Raw genomic sequence first — 15,199 nt, forward strand, 5'->3', positions numbered from 1 at the left:
TCATCTAGGGCACTAACATGCATAAAACAAGCACAGGAGTTAAGCCAGAGAGTTGAACACAAAGACAAATCTTAAAAATATTTTTAGTAATTTAGTTTAACTTTTTTTTATTTATTTTTGTTATCCTTATTGGCAATGGGGAGGGGGCTCTGGGGGGAAAATATCAAAATATGGAGGGACAATTATTTACATTTGTGCTCTATTTGTATGTTTCTGTACACTTTTTTATTATTATTATTTAAAAAAAAGCCTGTTATTTGGTTTGCATTATTACAAAAAACAAAACAAAATGCGTATTTTACATTGAAATCTCACCGGATGTGGTATTTGGAGCTGAGAGACAGCAGCTCATCACCTGCTGATCACCTGACAGGTACAGGACTGATTGAACCTCCAATCACAACAGACAGACAGACAGACAGATAGACAGACAGCTCCTAATGGATGAATGAAACCAGAATTTGTCGTTTATCAGCAGACGGTGAGTAACCACGTTAATAAAGACCATTTACCGGAAAGTATTAGTCACATAAATAACTGTCCAGCGTGAAGAAGAGCAGTAACGGTCACCTAGAAACCGTTAGTTTGAAACTGTCACCGACCGTTAAATCACCAACGGCTGTATTAGCTAACTAGCTAAGCTGGATTTGTTTCTCACAGTTTTGCTCGTAAACCTCCTAAAACACAGCTGTGGTGAAAATGAGGTCTGGATATGTCATATAAAATGTTTAGAAAACATGTTTAAGGTAACTAGTGTTGCGTAGTTGACCGTCGTAGACCCGGAGTTTCTTTAGATAACGTCATAAAGTTTGATTTATGTATTTATGATTTTAGATATAACCACTAACAGTTAAATTGTCTACTTGTACACGGTAAAGTTTATCAGCCTATTTTATCAGTAGTTTGGGATTTATCCTATAATTATTATTATTACTGTCAATATCTACTTTATTTTTTATTATTTATTTTATTTCATTATTATTATTTTTATTTATTTAAAGGTCCCATATTGTAAAAAGTGAGATTTTCATGTCTTTTATATTATAAAGCAGATTTAAGTGCTATATAAATACTGTGAAAGTATCAAAACGCTCAATATACGGAGAGAAATACGCACAGCCTGTATTCAGAAACTGTGCGTTTGAAACAAGCCGTTAGGATATCGGTCCATTTGTGATGTCACAAATATACAGCATTCCTTACACTGAGCTAACGTTAGCTCAGTTAGCTAACGTTAGCTCAGTTAGCTAACCGGTAGCCTGTCCTCCCTATTAGCAGCGCTCACTTAAAGTACAAAACAAATAGCCTAGTTAGCTGATGCCTGATTGCCTGTCATTCATATACAGGAGGTTTGGTTATGATATTCAGTTTAAAATAAAGAAGGCCAGTTACTAAGTTACATGAGAGTACTGTAACTGGTCTGGGATGTTTAATTAAAGGTCCCATATTGTGCTCATTTTCAGGTACAAACTTGTATTTTGTGTTTCTATTAGAACATGTTTACATGCTGTAATGTTCAAAAAACACATTATTTTCCTCATACTGTCGGCCTGAATATACCTGTATTTACCCTCTGTCTGAAACGCTCTGTTTTAGTGCATTTCAACAGAATTGCAATGGAATTGTGTTGCTAGGTAACAGCTTGGGTTCATGTTTACTTCCTGTCAGCTGATGTTATTCACATACACTGCAACAGGATATAAACTGGGACACATTTAGAATGTATATGTTTAAAACTGTGTAATGGTCTAAATACTAAATATTTGCGACCTCACAAATGGACAGAAATCCTAACGGCTTGTTTCAAAAGCACAGTTTTTGAATACAGGCTGTGTGTATTTCTCCGTATATTGAGCGTTTTGATAGTTTAACAGTATTTATATAGCACTTAAACCTGCTTTATTATATAAAAGACCTGAAAATCTCACTTTTTTTTACAATTGGGACCTTTAATGTAAGTAACTATCTAGCAAGTATCCTGAATACATATGTAGACCTGAAGCAAATTCGTTTGAACGCCACTAATTTCTTTAAGCATTAACACAATCGAATCAGGCTCAGTTTTAAAGAAGATAGATATCATAGGCATCATATGAAACTACAAAACCTAAGGAATATTGGTACCAATCATGTAATACTAGCTTGTCACGAAGGAGGTTAAGAATGGGTTAGGAAGGAGGATGAGGGATGGGGGATGAGGGTCGATAGATAAGGGGATTAAGGGATGACGGGATGAAGGGTTGAGGGATGAGGGTTTGAGGGATGAAGGGATGAGGAAGTGAGGGGATAGGGATCAAGGGTCGTGGGTGGGGGGGATGAGGTGAAGAGGGGTCGTAGGAGAATGGATGGATGGATTGATGGATGGATGGAGGAGAGCGATGATGGACCGGTGTTGGCTACAGGTGAAGGGAAGCGGGCAAGTCGAGACTGTGAGTGGGGAAGCCGTCTCTTGGCGAACTCTGATTTTTACCCCCAGTGGTTTCTGTAATCAAACGAGAAGGAAGGTTGAGAGAAAGGAAAAAGGGGTTTGTGGGGGAAGTGAACATACCAGGTGTGCTTAAACACTTTTGCTGCGGAAACGGGATGTTTATGAGGAGGTCTTTGTTCCCAAACTTAGTTATAAAACTACCTTAATGATATAATTTGACAGAGCCAACCCTCCATCTTCTCTTTCCTTTCTAAAAACTATATCCAAGTCCAATTTTTTATTCCAGATGTACATACAATGTTTATTTAACTCATTAAAAAATTATGTATAAGTATTGGTTTGGTTTAAATTAAAAATCTGGGTATAATGAGTCTGACCAGTGACAAAGAAAGAGCTGACCTCCTGTTCCATGTCTTGCTGGGCATCTTGTCCAGGACCAAATTAATATGAAGCAGTAAAAAAAGTTTACACTTGAATTGTAATTTCTGTAAATTTTGAAGATTTTCCACCAAGTCGCTGGTGTACAAGTTATCATTTTAATAATAAAGAACAATTAAATACATCTATCTATTTATTTATTTATTGGTCACATTTTGCTTTACAATGTTAGGAAAAGAATGTTCAAGTCAGGCCTGATGTTGCCTTACGCATAGACAATTATCCGAGTCATCTCCACACAGTGAGGCATACAGCTTATTAATTAAACACTGGTATCGGATCGGTACTCGATATCGGCTGATACCCAAAGCCCAGGTACCGCTATCGGTATCAGGACTGAAAAAGTTGGATCGGTGCATCCCTAATATATTAACTAACTATTTATCACCAGTGTGTCAGTTTGACATATGGATCACCCAAATAAAGTCTTCCTCAAGGATTTCAGCATTTTTATATTATTTATGTTATGCTATTACTGTATAGATTTCATCGTACTGTATATTTTTGAGCTTTCATCCATAATAATAATAACTCTGAGTATACTGCATATATCATTAACAATTATAAATAGTTGTAGAATTAAAAACTCCCCCAGGCAGATCATTAAATAACTATTGCATATTCTGTAAGTCAGTTGTTCTCAACCTTTTTTGTGTCAAGGACCCCTAAATTAATACACATTAGGTCACAGACCCTGTCATTTGATACGATTTTGCTTCAGGGACCTCCATCTGAAAAGATTAGATGTAGTTGTCAACTACAGCTGAGGAGATAACTATAGAGGAAGTGAAACCTATGATCAGAATAGTCACTCTTATGACTCTTACTCACATTGAGCTCACTTTATAGTAAATTAAATAATGAAAATAAGCTGTTCCACATTTTTTGGGGACCCCCTGGAACTCCCTCAAGGACTTCTGTGGGTCCCCAGACCCCTGGTTGAGAACCACTGCTGTGACAGTGAGATTAGTTGTCTGTTTCTCTCCACAAGATGGAGCTCTAACCAAATATTTATGTTGTAGTTGTGTTGGGTCTTGTTGCTCTTCAGTGTAGATGAGAACCAGGGAACACTCATGCCAGGATTACTGTAGACAGTAGGTGGTGCTAGTGATTTATCATCTGAGCAAAGACCTTGTAAAACTGCATCATTGGAGGTTTCAGCTATGAATAAGCAATCTTAAATACTTAAAATGTGTCTGTTGATTGACTATTATTAGTTGGTTTGAATGCATAAATTAACTTCATCATAACCTCCGTACCCGGTGTGCTTCATGGTTCATAGTAGTGATGTGTTAATAAGTTGGATTGTTATTACTGGATAAAATTCAAGTGTTTTTAAGTGTACTGAACGCTGACTACCAGTTAGTTTCAGCTCTCCCACCCACATTATGTAGCCTAAACATTCACTTCAACCCATCCTTCACCACATCTTAGTCCTTTTTACTGAATGAAAGGAGTATTTAAATTCAATCTTATGAAATGATGTAAGTGAAGAAATTATTTTCATGGAATAAAATGTGTATGATATAACCAAACAAATATCAGATTTGCTTCAAACAGATTGTAACAGACTTCCATCGGCTCTCAGAGGTGAATTTCAATGTGGCCACCTCACAGTCATATGGCTCTTTGCCGAGTCAGAAAATCACCACTATGCCCAGGAGAGGATTATAGTAATTTCCACAAAGATTGGACTGTAGGAGGAAAGCGGGATGGAATCTTTGTGTGTGTGTTTGCATGTTTATGTGTGATGTGTGTATGGGGGAAGGGGGTCATCATCATTGACATTCATTATAATGAAGTCTTCGCCTTTTCACCTCTCCCACAGTTGCGAATAAGCATCACCTCCAATCTGCACTGGTTCCAGTGGGAGGAAAGACCAAGCAGATCTACATCACACATGACCCGAAACCCTCAACCAAAAGCACGTCAGAGTCCAGATGGCTGTCATAAGGTACTGTAAATATCAATGTTACCGTAAACAATTTGTCACCATATTAAATAGGAGATTTCAACCTGATTATCCATATCACTAAGACCATTGCTGAGACAATCTGACATTGTACAGCATGTGCTACTGAGGGTTTTACAAGAAACTAAGTGGATAATCTACGCTTATTATCAGTTAGCATATTTGGTTGTATGAACCGAGGCTGCGAGTACTGATCTGATACAGCGTGATTAAAAAATATAGCAAATGTAGTTATTATTATTATTTAACAGATGTTTACTACTGACCATTTAATGGATGTGATACGATTCCTATCTTTGTTTTATGGCCTGGCTCAGGTTAAACCCTTCGTAAAACATGAACAAATACGTACACTTTTACTTGTTGGATTTTTCCACTGTGAAAATTATTACATTTTCCTCGCTCTGACTACCGTTACACTCTCCACTAGCACCGCATTGTTGTTGTTTGGTATCGTCACGTCACAAACGAACCTGCAATCAGTTCTTCTTCGCTGCTCTGAAAGAGTAGTTTCAGCCATGATACATCCGGGGCGACAGCACATCAAAGGCCACTGTTTTGGAGCGGCGAAGATGAATTGATTTACGGTTTAACGAGTTGATTTTTTTCTGGGATAATTTATGGTGCCGATTTCCGATACTGGTATCGGTATTGGAACAACTCTATGCTTAAGTAACAAGTCTTTGATGATGTCATGCCTGATGCCATACAGGCTTACAGTGGAGATTAACACCGTATTTACCATTTGCTTCATTAAATTAGGACTTTAAAGCTCAATTCTAATCACAGTTTATAGAAATGTGTTTTTGTTCCAAGGAAATCGCTTCCTCTTTCTTTTTCTGTATATTTAAAAAAAAAAATTGTTATATTTTATTTATATGTTATTTTATGCTGTATTGGTGCAGCTAATATTACTCCTAGAATTAAGTCATTTTAAAATTCTGTTAATCCCAAACTACTTTTCCAGTCATTCATCAAGAGTAAAGTATAAATATTAAGTTCATCTATTTATATTAAAGGTCTTATTGATAACATTTTCATGTAGATGAATATTTAAAAAAAAAAAAAAAACATCCACAAAGGTGCCAAATAAAAGTATGACTTTTCCTGAAAAAAAATGATGATTGTGAATTAATCATTTTAAAAATGTTGGCGGGTCCAAAATTAATGTTTTGTTTATCTCTGTGAAAGATATCTGACGTTTAGTTCCCACTTCTAACAAGGCTTGTGAGCCAACAGTAAAACAACGTTGGTATTACTGGATTGTCGGTTATGTTGTTGATGTGTGTGTTATGTTATCAATGTTATCAATAGCACCTTTAAGATAATATCAGGTACATTCCAAACTCGATTGTTTGATTATAAATGCTAGGTTTATTATCTAAAAATAAATGAGATCATGCTAATCTAACAATGAAAAACGCTACAGAGTACTAAAGGTGTGCTGGCGACCCCACACGCAGTGAGGATAATCACACCTCACCTGACCAGAGGGGGTTAAATTAAGATAATCTGGCGTACCTGGATCTGTCTCGTCAAGGTCACAGAGGTGACCGGAGTTAATGTTGTGTTGGTGAATCTTTGGAAAGCTTGAGGTAATAATTTAATTGTCTTCAAGGTAGAACATTCATGGAAATTGTGGCTTTTGCTTTAGTTTGTTGGTTGAGTGAAAGCAAGTTTTCCTTTGGTGAGGATTAGCGGAGGTCACCTGTCCTGAGTGTAATTTTATTGGATTAAGGTATGACACCAGGCCACTGCCTCTCTGCCACGTCCACCCAGCAATGTCTGCAGAGCCGTGTGCTCCCACTAACAGAGCTAAAAAGTTTTAGAAATAAGTAATAACTACACAAACTCGTAAAAAAGTAATACAGAAATATACTCAGGTGACTTACCTCCTGCTACTTGCTTTCCTACCTTGATAATGAATACTAAAATGCGGGCAATGTTTGTGCAGTATATTGTGTACATTGTTCTTGATGAGCCCCATGTGGTACCTTAAACCACAGCTAACAAGAGAAGAGTTGCCTTTAGCCACCCAATATCTCTAATAACCCTAGTAGAATGATGCAGACCGTGCTATAATATTGATCTTATGCATGATATCTATGTTATTGTTACAGACAGCTATTTTCTTTCACCTCAGGTTACCTGTTTTGTAATATTTCCCCAATTAGCTGCGTTGGGCTGAGGATATGATGTGTGCTTCTGTGGATGTTTTTGTTTATATTTTGCGCGTTGGCCTTCATGTACATATGTCGGTGTATGCATGCAGCCATACATTGTAGTACGCGTTTGTGTGAAGTTGTGTTTTGTGGATGATGTTGGCTTCCTGAGGCTGATTACCACCCTCTTCCCAGCGTCTTGTTTTTGCCCGTCTCTCCGCCTGTGTGGAAGTTGTGTGGGCACCCTCTGGATTGCCTCACCGCCGAAGCATGCCGGACCCTGTTATCCAGCTATCCATCTGTGTTATTGATTTTTTTTCCCTCTTTGTAGAGTTTCATCTTTCCTCCACTTTTCTATAGAACGATGGAGAGGGAGGGAGAGCGAGAGAGAAAGGAGGGGCGAGCGAGGGGGCACAGCAGAGATCTGAGAGCTGGTAGAAGAGGGGGGGATGGAGGGATGGAGCGTTGGAGGAGCGGAGCAGCGGTGGGGCTTCTGAGGGTAGGGGTGTAAGAGGTTGTGGGGGGGGGCACTCAGCCTGGACTATGGATGAGCAGAGAGAAAGAGGCACTCTTGAAGTGTTGGAGCTTTTTTCTCTCTCCCTCTCTCTCTTCGTTTCTCTCCATTCTCTTGGGAGCGCCCCCCTCCTCCTCCTCCTCTCCTTCCTCCTCCATCCTGCTCCGAGGCGCCTCTGGTACACACGCTCCACTCGCCACCCCCCTCTTCCTCCTCCTCCTCCTCCTCCTCCTCTTCCTCCTCGTTCCGTCCGCCTGCCTGCCGTCTCTCCTTCCCGGGGGGCCTGGGCAGTGCTGGCGGCGCAGCCGTGATTTGCAGGAGATTTGTCTAAGTGAGAAGCAATTAGTGCGCCTAAGCACCGCTAATGTATGCATGCTGGGGCCGCCGCAGCCCCTCCCGCTTGGCGGTGCCAGGCCAGGCCAGACCAGGGCACCGTTGGCGTTCTCTCTCCCTGTCTCCCCTTGTCTCTTTTCATCTGCGGGCCGTCTTGCTCTCACTCCCCTTCAAATGACCCAGTCCTCTCTGATTCTATTAGCACAATAATTAGCAGACCAATAGTGCTGAAGTTTGTGTTATTATTTACCATGTCACTTTATTGAAAGTATTCAAATGTATGCGACTGTATATATTACTTAGGGGCGAGAAAAAAAATAGATTCACTGATGTATCGCGATTTTGTTTTGAAATGGATTTTTTTTAATGCCAGGATCAATATATTTGCTTCATCTGAGTCTATGCAGAGGTAGAAGGAAGTTACCGCTTTTATTGTTGTAGTCTGAGTAACGTGGATATGACCTGCAACCTCACATTTTATATCCAGCGTGGTAAACATTACACATCCAGTAAAGTATGGAAACACTTTGGGTTTCACACATTGCAGGAAAAGCAGAGCTAGACGTCACGACTAAAGCTGCATGCTTACTCTGTCATGGACAGGAAACGTTATCATATCACGGTAACGTGCGATCAAGCCGGCCGTCACTCTCATCTCCATGGTCAAATGGGCCGACGCTACAACTGTAGAGCACCCATATACTGATATTTATGTTGAATGCATTCAAACGGCCCCGATGGAGCTGACCATGGATGTATAAAGAGAACGGAGCTGATGAGAGAGCTAGCGACGGGCTTGGAGAAGTTAAAGGAAGTATACACGTGTGACTACGTCCGGTTTTCAAAATAAGGTGTTGACAAAGGGAACTGTATATACAAAATACATATATGGAAATAAAATTGATAGATTATATTCACCAGTAGTTTAAAACATGTCCCTTATAAATTTAAAGAATATAACCACTTATTTGTGAGGGAAATGTATTAATAAATAATGCCTGACAATGACTGATATGTTTGACTCCAGAACATCTCTGACTACATACTGTATATGCTGAAAATCAAACATTTTTACTGTATTGATTTAGATATTTTCCAAAGTAAAAGTCAGTGGAAGTGTATGATTCAACTTTTTTCCCATGGTCTAGTGGTAAAAGAGTTAACAAAAATCACAATAAATCGGAATATCGAATCACAAGTATCGTGATAGTATTGAATCAGGAGATGGGTGTATTGTCCCAGCCCTACTATTAAACCTTCCAGTCTAGAGCCTTCTCCAAAAAGTGCCGGGGTAGAGTGGGTTTGTGAACCTTTTACCTTCTAAACTTCATGGAGGCGCATTGAGGTGATTTCTGTCCCTCATCTTCTCCCACATATGTTTCCATTGTAGATTCGGAGGAGGCTTTAGTAAGCCTGGAAATTTAAGTCTGTCAGTGATGGTGAGTGGTAGCATAATTTGAGTGCAGTAATCCACACACTTGGGCATACACTCAAATGAACGCGCAGACACATCGCAAACACACATGCACAACAAAGTGGAACAGTGGTGGGTGGTAGGATTCCCTTTGAAACCTGCGGTGTAGAAAGGCTTGTTTGCAAGCGCGCAAGCATGAGGGGACGTTCTGCACGCTGCGACTCCCCAACTACTTGCAGATGAACTTTGGCCTTTTCTACACGTTCAACTCTCTCTTACTCGAGACAAAAACAAGATTAAGTCTGCTCATCTTTACGCCGCACTGCCTGCCTTCCAAGTGGGAGCCTACATGGACCGTGGGTGGTTTTGGAGCGAGGTGCTCGTTAATTAAAGATAGGCTAATTAGTGGCGCTTCTTAGCCTGGCTTTTGCGGTGCTGATAAGAGGATAATCCTGGAGAGAAAGGCGGAGATCGAACTGGTCCCCGGTAGACCGGGCCTCCTGCTCGACTGGACTGGAAGAACCCCCCCCACCACTCCTCCAACCCCCCGTCCCGTCTCTGCTTCTTTAAAGAGACTTGCAACCAGAGAGTATAGAATATTCAAGCAGGCTGCACTTCAGCAGGAGGAAGCCTACATAAAAGACATTAGCCAGCGCTTGTTATGCTGTGGGTGTCTGAGGCTATTTCGAAGATACATCCACTGGTTTAGCTGAATTTAGCTAAGAAAAAGCATAATGGTGTATTGTAATGTTACAATGACTGTTTGATCCCTGTATGGAAATGATCTGGTCACCTTTTCCCCTGTGGGGAAAGTCTTGAGTACAACATCAGTTATAGAGCTGCATCCCTAAACATGTTTATTTAGTGCCTTGCTCAAACACACTAGTGTGTCTTTCTGCTAATTCGGATGCTTGTTTTTGGTCATATTAACTTGTCTATCCATCGGAGCCTGCCCTCATTCCAGATAGACAAACACACATGCAGACATGTAAATAATCACATTTACGATCCACCTCACACTCGCATGACGGAAAGGTTGCATGACCCGACTATCATTCACGTGTCTCTAACCCATATTTTGTCATGGGGAGTTAGCCATTAGCACTTGCTGGGCTGTTCCCATATGCTGGGGCCTCCACAGATCTATAATTCAGGGGTGGCAGATGTCCCCATGTATTATTCATGAGTGCCGTTCCATGCCGGGCTAGCAAGCGAGCCAGCGGCAGAACCGTCACAAGGTCCTTGCATATAGGAGGTCTCTTACATGTTGACCTGCGAGTGCACCTTCCCCGCAACTCCTTCCTGCAAGAGCGAGCTTTACAGAGAGGCAGAGCTCTCTCAGATGACAGATAGCATCATGGGATTAGGAAGCCGCATAGATGCTGTTGGTGACGTTCTTGTCTTTAGTATCTATAATTGTGATAGTCATGAAACATAGGAATTCTTTTTTGTAAGGGACACATCATCTATTTCACATGTAAATTTATTCTAATAGTCTGTGGCTCTAGAGGAGCTTTGACAATCTGAGAAAGCATTATTGGAAATGTAGGATCAGTGATCCAGGGTCTGAAAAGTGAAGCCAATATCTTAATCTTGCATTTTTTTCTAATAGCCAGCAGGGGGCGACTCCTCTGGTTGCATAAAGAAGTCTGGTTGTATAGAAGTCTATGAGAAAATGAGCCTACTTCTCACTTGATTTATTACCTCAGTAAACATTGTAAATATGAGTTTATGGTCTCAGTCGATAGTTTCAAGTCTTCTTCAATACAGCATGATGTTCATTTAGTAAATTATGGTCCCATTTAGAGTCAAATAGACCATAAAGCAGGGGTTGCTTTAGGCCGGGGCTACCTTGTGATTGACAGGTCGTTACCACGGCGTTGTCCGGTCTGGGAGTTGTTTGTGTTTCTGTCTCACGACTTTAACCCCTTCAACGTGTGTTTTCAGTTTATGAAAGTTAATTAGAACCTTTTTGGTCGCCTAAAAATGTTTAATTCAGTGTGCTGTTGTACTTAGCTCCACCCTCTCGTGTCACTTCTGGTTGCAAATAACCAAGATGGCGACAGCCAAAATGCCGAACTCAAGGCTTATGGTTGACATCACGGTGACTACGTCCACTTCTTTTTTTATACAGTCTACGTGAAGGATCCGGTTTTTGGTGTTCGTTCCATACTAGGCACTAAATGTTAGGACATCTGGGCCTTTGCAACATTGATTTTTACCTTTCTTTTTTTTATTTTAAGGTCCGCTTTATGGAAGTATAATAATACATCACTAGAGCGGCCCTTTTTAAAGGGTCAGTTCATCAAAATGACACAAAGGAAAACAAATTTTTCACTTACTTCTTGTGGTATCTAGCCATGCAGATCGTTTTGGTTTTATTTGTCCAGGTTTTAAGGTCACTCTCACTAAGATTTATGCTGCTTTTCAGTATAACAGAGAATGGAATTTAGTTTGTGTTGCTCACGGCATTAAAACATTTGTAAATCAATGGCAACATAGCTTTCCAGATATAATGTCCCTGATAATCCACCAAACCCTCTTAACAGTTTTCATAGAGATGTTTTTGCAGTAGAAAGTAGTTCCAGTGACCCAGATATTGTCACTTGACATGCAGTCAAATTTAATTTACCTCTAAAGTACTCAGATGGCAGCAAAATCTCAGAAACGGATACCTCAAAATAAAACCCAAACTATTTACATGGCTAGACACCTAGAGGGAAGTGAGAACACGAGTTTCTTTGTAATTTGGGTTTAAACTCTCCATCTCTTCTTATAACACCTTGGTCTGTGTAATGCAGTATAAAATATTCTAGGTGCTTCGGAGCAGAGGAAAAGGTTGGATTTTGCGCCCGTGTGTGTGCGCATGACTGCGAAGCGTCTACTCTGTAAATCACACCTACATACCTGGAGGAGACAGCAGCGTTGTGTGCCGATACCCTCAAAGAGTGGGAGATAAAACACACACACACACACACAGGCACCCAAGATCACAAGCTGCCGCCAGCGCCAAGCCTGGCCGGCGCTGAACCGGCAACCCGATACCTCCTCCGGAGCCGTGCGGAGGGGGAGAGTGGGTGTGGGAGAGAGAGGCGTCCATAAAGTCTGTCCCGCCGGTCGGCCGTAACCTGAGCTCCCAGCAGACAGCCGCGGTGCCTTGCAGTCAGCCACGGAGGAGTGTGTGTGTGTGTGTGTGTGTGTGTGTGTGTGTGTGTGTGTGTGTGTTTGAGTGCGTGGGGACGGGTGACATGCTGCCACACGCTTGTTACCACGCTTGGGATCAGGCCTGTGTGCATGTGTAGATTACAAACACACCAACACTAAAAACCCTCCCGTTGACTTTCTGTCTTTCTCACAACTTTACACATCCCCTTACATTACTCTAAAACTCCTCTCAGCATCGTGTTAATACATCAGTTCTTTTTCACGTTGACCCTTCCTCTCCCTGAAATTGATACAGATGACGAGACGACGGGACCTTTTGTCACCGAGTCACTGAGCTTTTCTGTCCTTCAGGCTTTAGACTTTTCTCCAATATCTTCTCTCTCTTTACCCTCCGCGAGCTTCCAACGTGACCGTCATCCAAAAACATCTGAGACGTCAGCGAGCAGAAAACTGCCGTCAGCTGCCATATTGCTCGCTGTTGCTGCCAGGGTGCTGCCCTTTACGGATGTGAGCGCAGTGTGAGTTGGATCGGAGGGGGATTGGTGGTGGTGGTGGTGGTGGTGGTGGGGGGGAGGGGGGGGGGTCGAGCTTGTCTCTGGGCTGGCAGAGGGACAGGAGCCCCTTGTGCGGTTGCAGTGGGTGAGGAGGTTAACTGAGCCACAGCAGAGCCAAGACGCTGCCTGGGATATTGACAGGTTGGAACCTGAGGGCTCCTGCAGGATAGGAACACACTGCCAGAGGCTTGGTTACCACCACCGCCTGCCTGCCTGCCTCCCAGGGAGGGAGGGGGTGTAAGATGGAAAGACTGGGTGAAGGGAAGAATCTCAGATTTTGTCCATCAAAATGGCTAGAAAAAGAGGATCCATGGGAAGGGCAGGACATGGGAATGATTTGGCTGGGCTGTATATTAATAAGAATATTTGTTTCTGATGGTGATGCATATCAGAAGAATATGGAAAATATATGCTAGAATCAAAAATAAGATCATTTTTATGTACTTGTAAAGTACTGTAAGCACTGTTAGCACACTGACACACTGACGGCTGCTGTACATTTGAACAGATAAAAACGTGTGATTAATTGCGATTAAATATTTGAATCGATTGACAGCCCTAATAATTACACAAGAAGTTGATCTTCATAATAACACTAGACATAAACAGCTTAAGAGTATTAAATACTTGACAAATCTCCCTTCAAGGTACATTTTGAACGGATAAAAATGTGTGATTAATTTGCGATTAATTACGATTAACTATTTGATTTGATTGACAGCCCTAGTTCGACTGTAATACTTTACACCAAACAAAACTCTTCAAACGTGTTAATAAACTTTCAGTACCTCATTTGCCGGAAGAGAGTCATGCAAATAAGGGTGATTTTATAAAAACATAGCACGACAGCATAGTTAACAGGCTTTAGTGGAGGATTTGTTGTAGCTCCACCATCTTCTGCGGAGCTCCACTTTGCTGCTTTCACTCAGTCAGAAGCTGGTCTGTGTGGTTCAGGGTCATTTGCCATGGTAACGGTGGGCCGGGTCAGAAGGTGATTGGCTTAGCTGAGGAGGGTGCTGCCGGCTGTTTGTTGATTCTCTGATAGGGGTGACCTACCCCTGACCTCCACACAAATCAATACTGCCTCCTTAAACTTTCATTTGTCCTCGTTTGCTCGTGCTCACCCCCGATTGGGAGCAATTAAAGTCGAGTCTAAACATGTTTTTAGTTTAAATTGAATTTGGAGAGAGAGGTGTCTGTACATTATTTCCTACGAGTTGAGAGAAATGCAAAGGTATTGCATTATTGGTGTATATTTTTTTTATACATTTCTCTCTAAGAAGAGATTGAATTGTATAGATTAACTGTATGTCAATATTTCAGGTCTACAGCATACCACAGGTAAATTTAGATGTGACCTAGCGTGGCCTATCTATCGAGGTAGGTGAATACGAGGATGGTAAATTTCCAGTCACCGTATGATTTCAGAGAAAGCTCTTTGTTCTGTGTTTATAGAGAACTTGCGTGGTGTAGGGAGTCCCTCCAACGCAGGAAAGCCTTTATGAAGCTACTTCCTGTCTCTTCACCTCCTCTTCGTTGCACTTTTGTTTCTCTCTCAACCCCCACGTTCTCACTTTCACTACCCGTAATCCCCGGTGTGGCCTACGAGGTTCCTCTGCTGAGCAGCAGGACTGTGTGGGCTCATGTTTTTTGTTGTCTTTTTTTTGGTACCTCTTGTATGTCTTTCTCCATTCTGGGGTCACCCTTTTCCACTCCCCCACACAGGGAATCACCTCACTGAAAGGCATTGTGGTTGATTTAGTGGGTAGTTGCACTGAAACGTTGCAGTCCTCCACACTGTGAGTGACATGACATGCTGTGCTGTTAGTTCCCAAAACTGACAGGTCAAAATACAGTGTGTGCCTCAGAGCATCCTTGTTACTGTGTATCAGACTCAAGCCTCAGTACTTTATTGCCATATCAATGTAGATGGCAGGAATTTGCCTCAGCAGCTCAGGTACGAAATGTGAACAGCAGCAGACATCTGCTGCACGATGCCGTACACAGCTGCTGTCATAGTCCAACAGTGTCTTACAGTGGATTGAATGTCTTGTAAGTGTGATTTTTCTTTTTTTGTACATTACTATGACAAAAAGTACAAAATCGTGTCCTCTTTATTTATTTATTTCTTTTGCTTAATGTTAGGTAACAGTTAGGGCTGACAAAGTTAGTGCGATAATAATGCGTTAACGCAAATTTCAGTTTTAAAACTAGAATGA

At 41.4% G+C, this 15,199-nt stretch overlaps 1 protein-coding gene across 2 annotated transcripts in view; it reads left to right on the forward strand.

Moving 5' to 3' along the window:
• The first annotated feature begins 308 nt into the window (after positions 1–308).
• samd11 (sterile alpha motif domain containing 11) overlaps positions 309–15,199 on the forward strand; it is a 110,150-nt gene continuing 95,259 nt past the window's right edge. The window contains exons 1-3 of one of the 2 annotated variants that reach the window (XM_037772461.1): positions 358–373; positions 479–481; positions 4,695–4,820. The gene's annotated coding sequence lies outside the window, so the exon portion shown is untranslated. Of the gene's footprint in view, positions 482–4,694; positions 4,821–15,199 lie in introns of both variants that reach the window. The other variant, XM_037772460.1, reaches the window with a different exon arrangement.

Source organism: Sebastes umbrosus, chromosome 6 (genome assembly GCF_015220745.1).
Source record: "Sebastes umbrosus isolate fSebUmb1 chromosome 6, fSebUmb1.pri, whole genome shotgun sequence".
Taxonomy (NCBI): Eukaryota; Metazoa; Chordata; class Actinopteri; order Perciformes; family Sebastidae; genus Sebastes; species Sebastes umbrosus.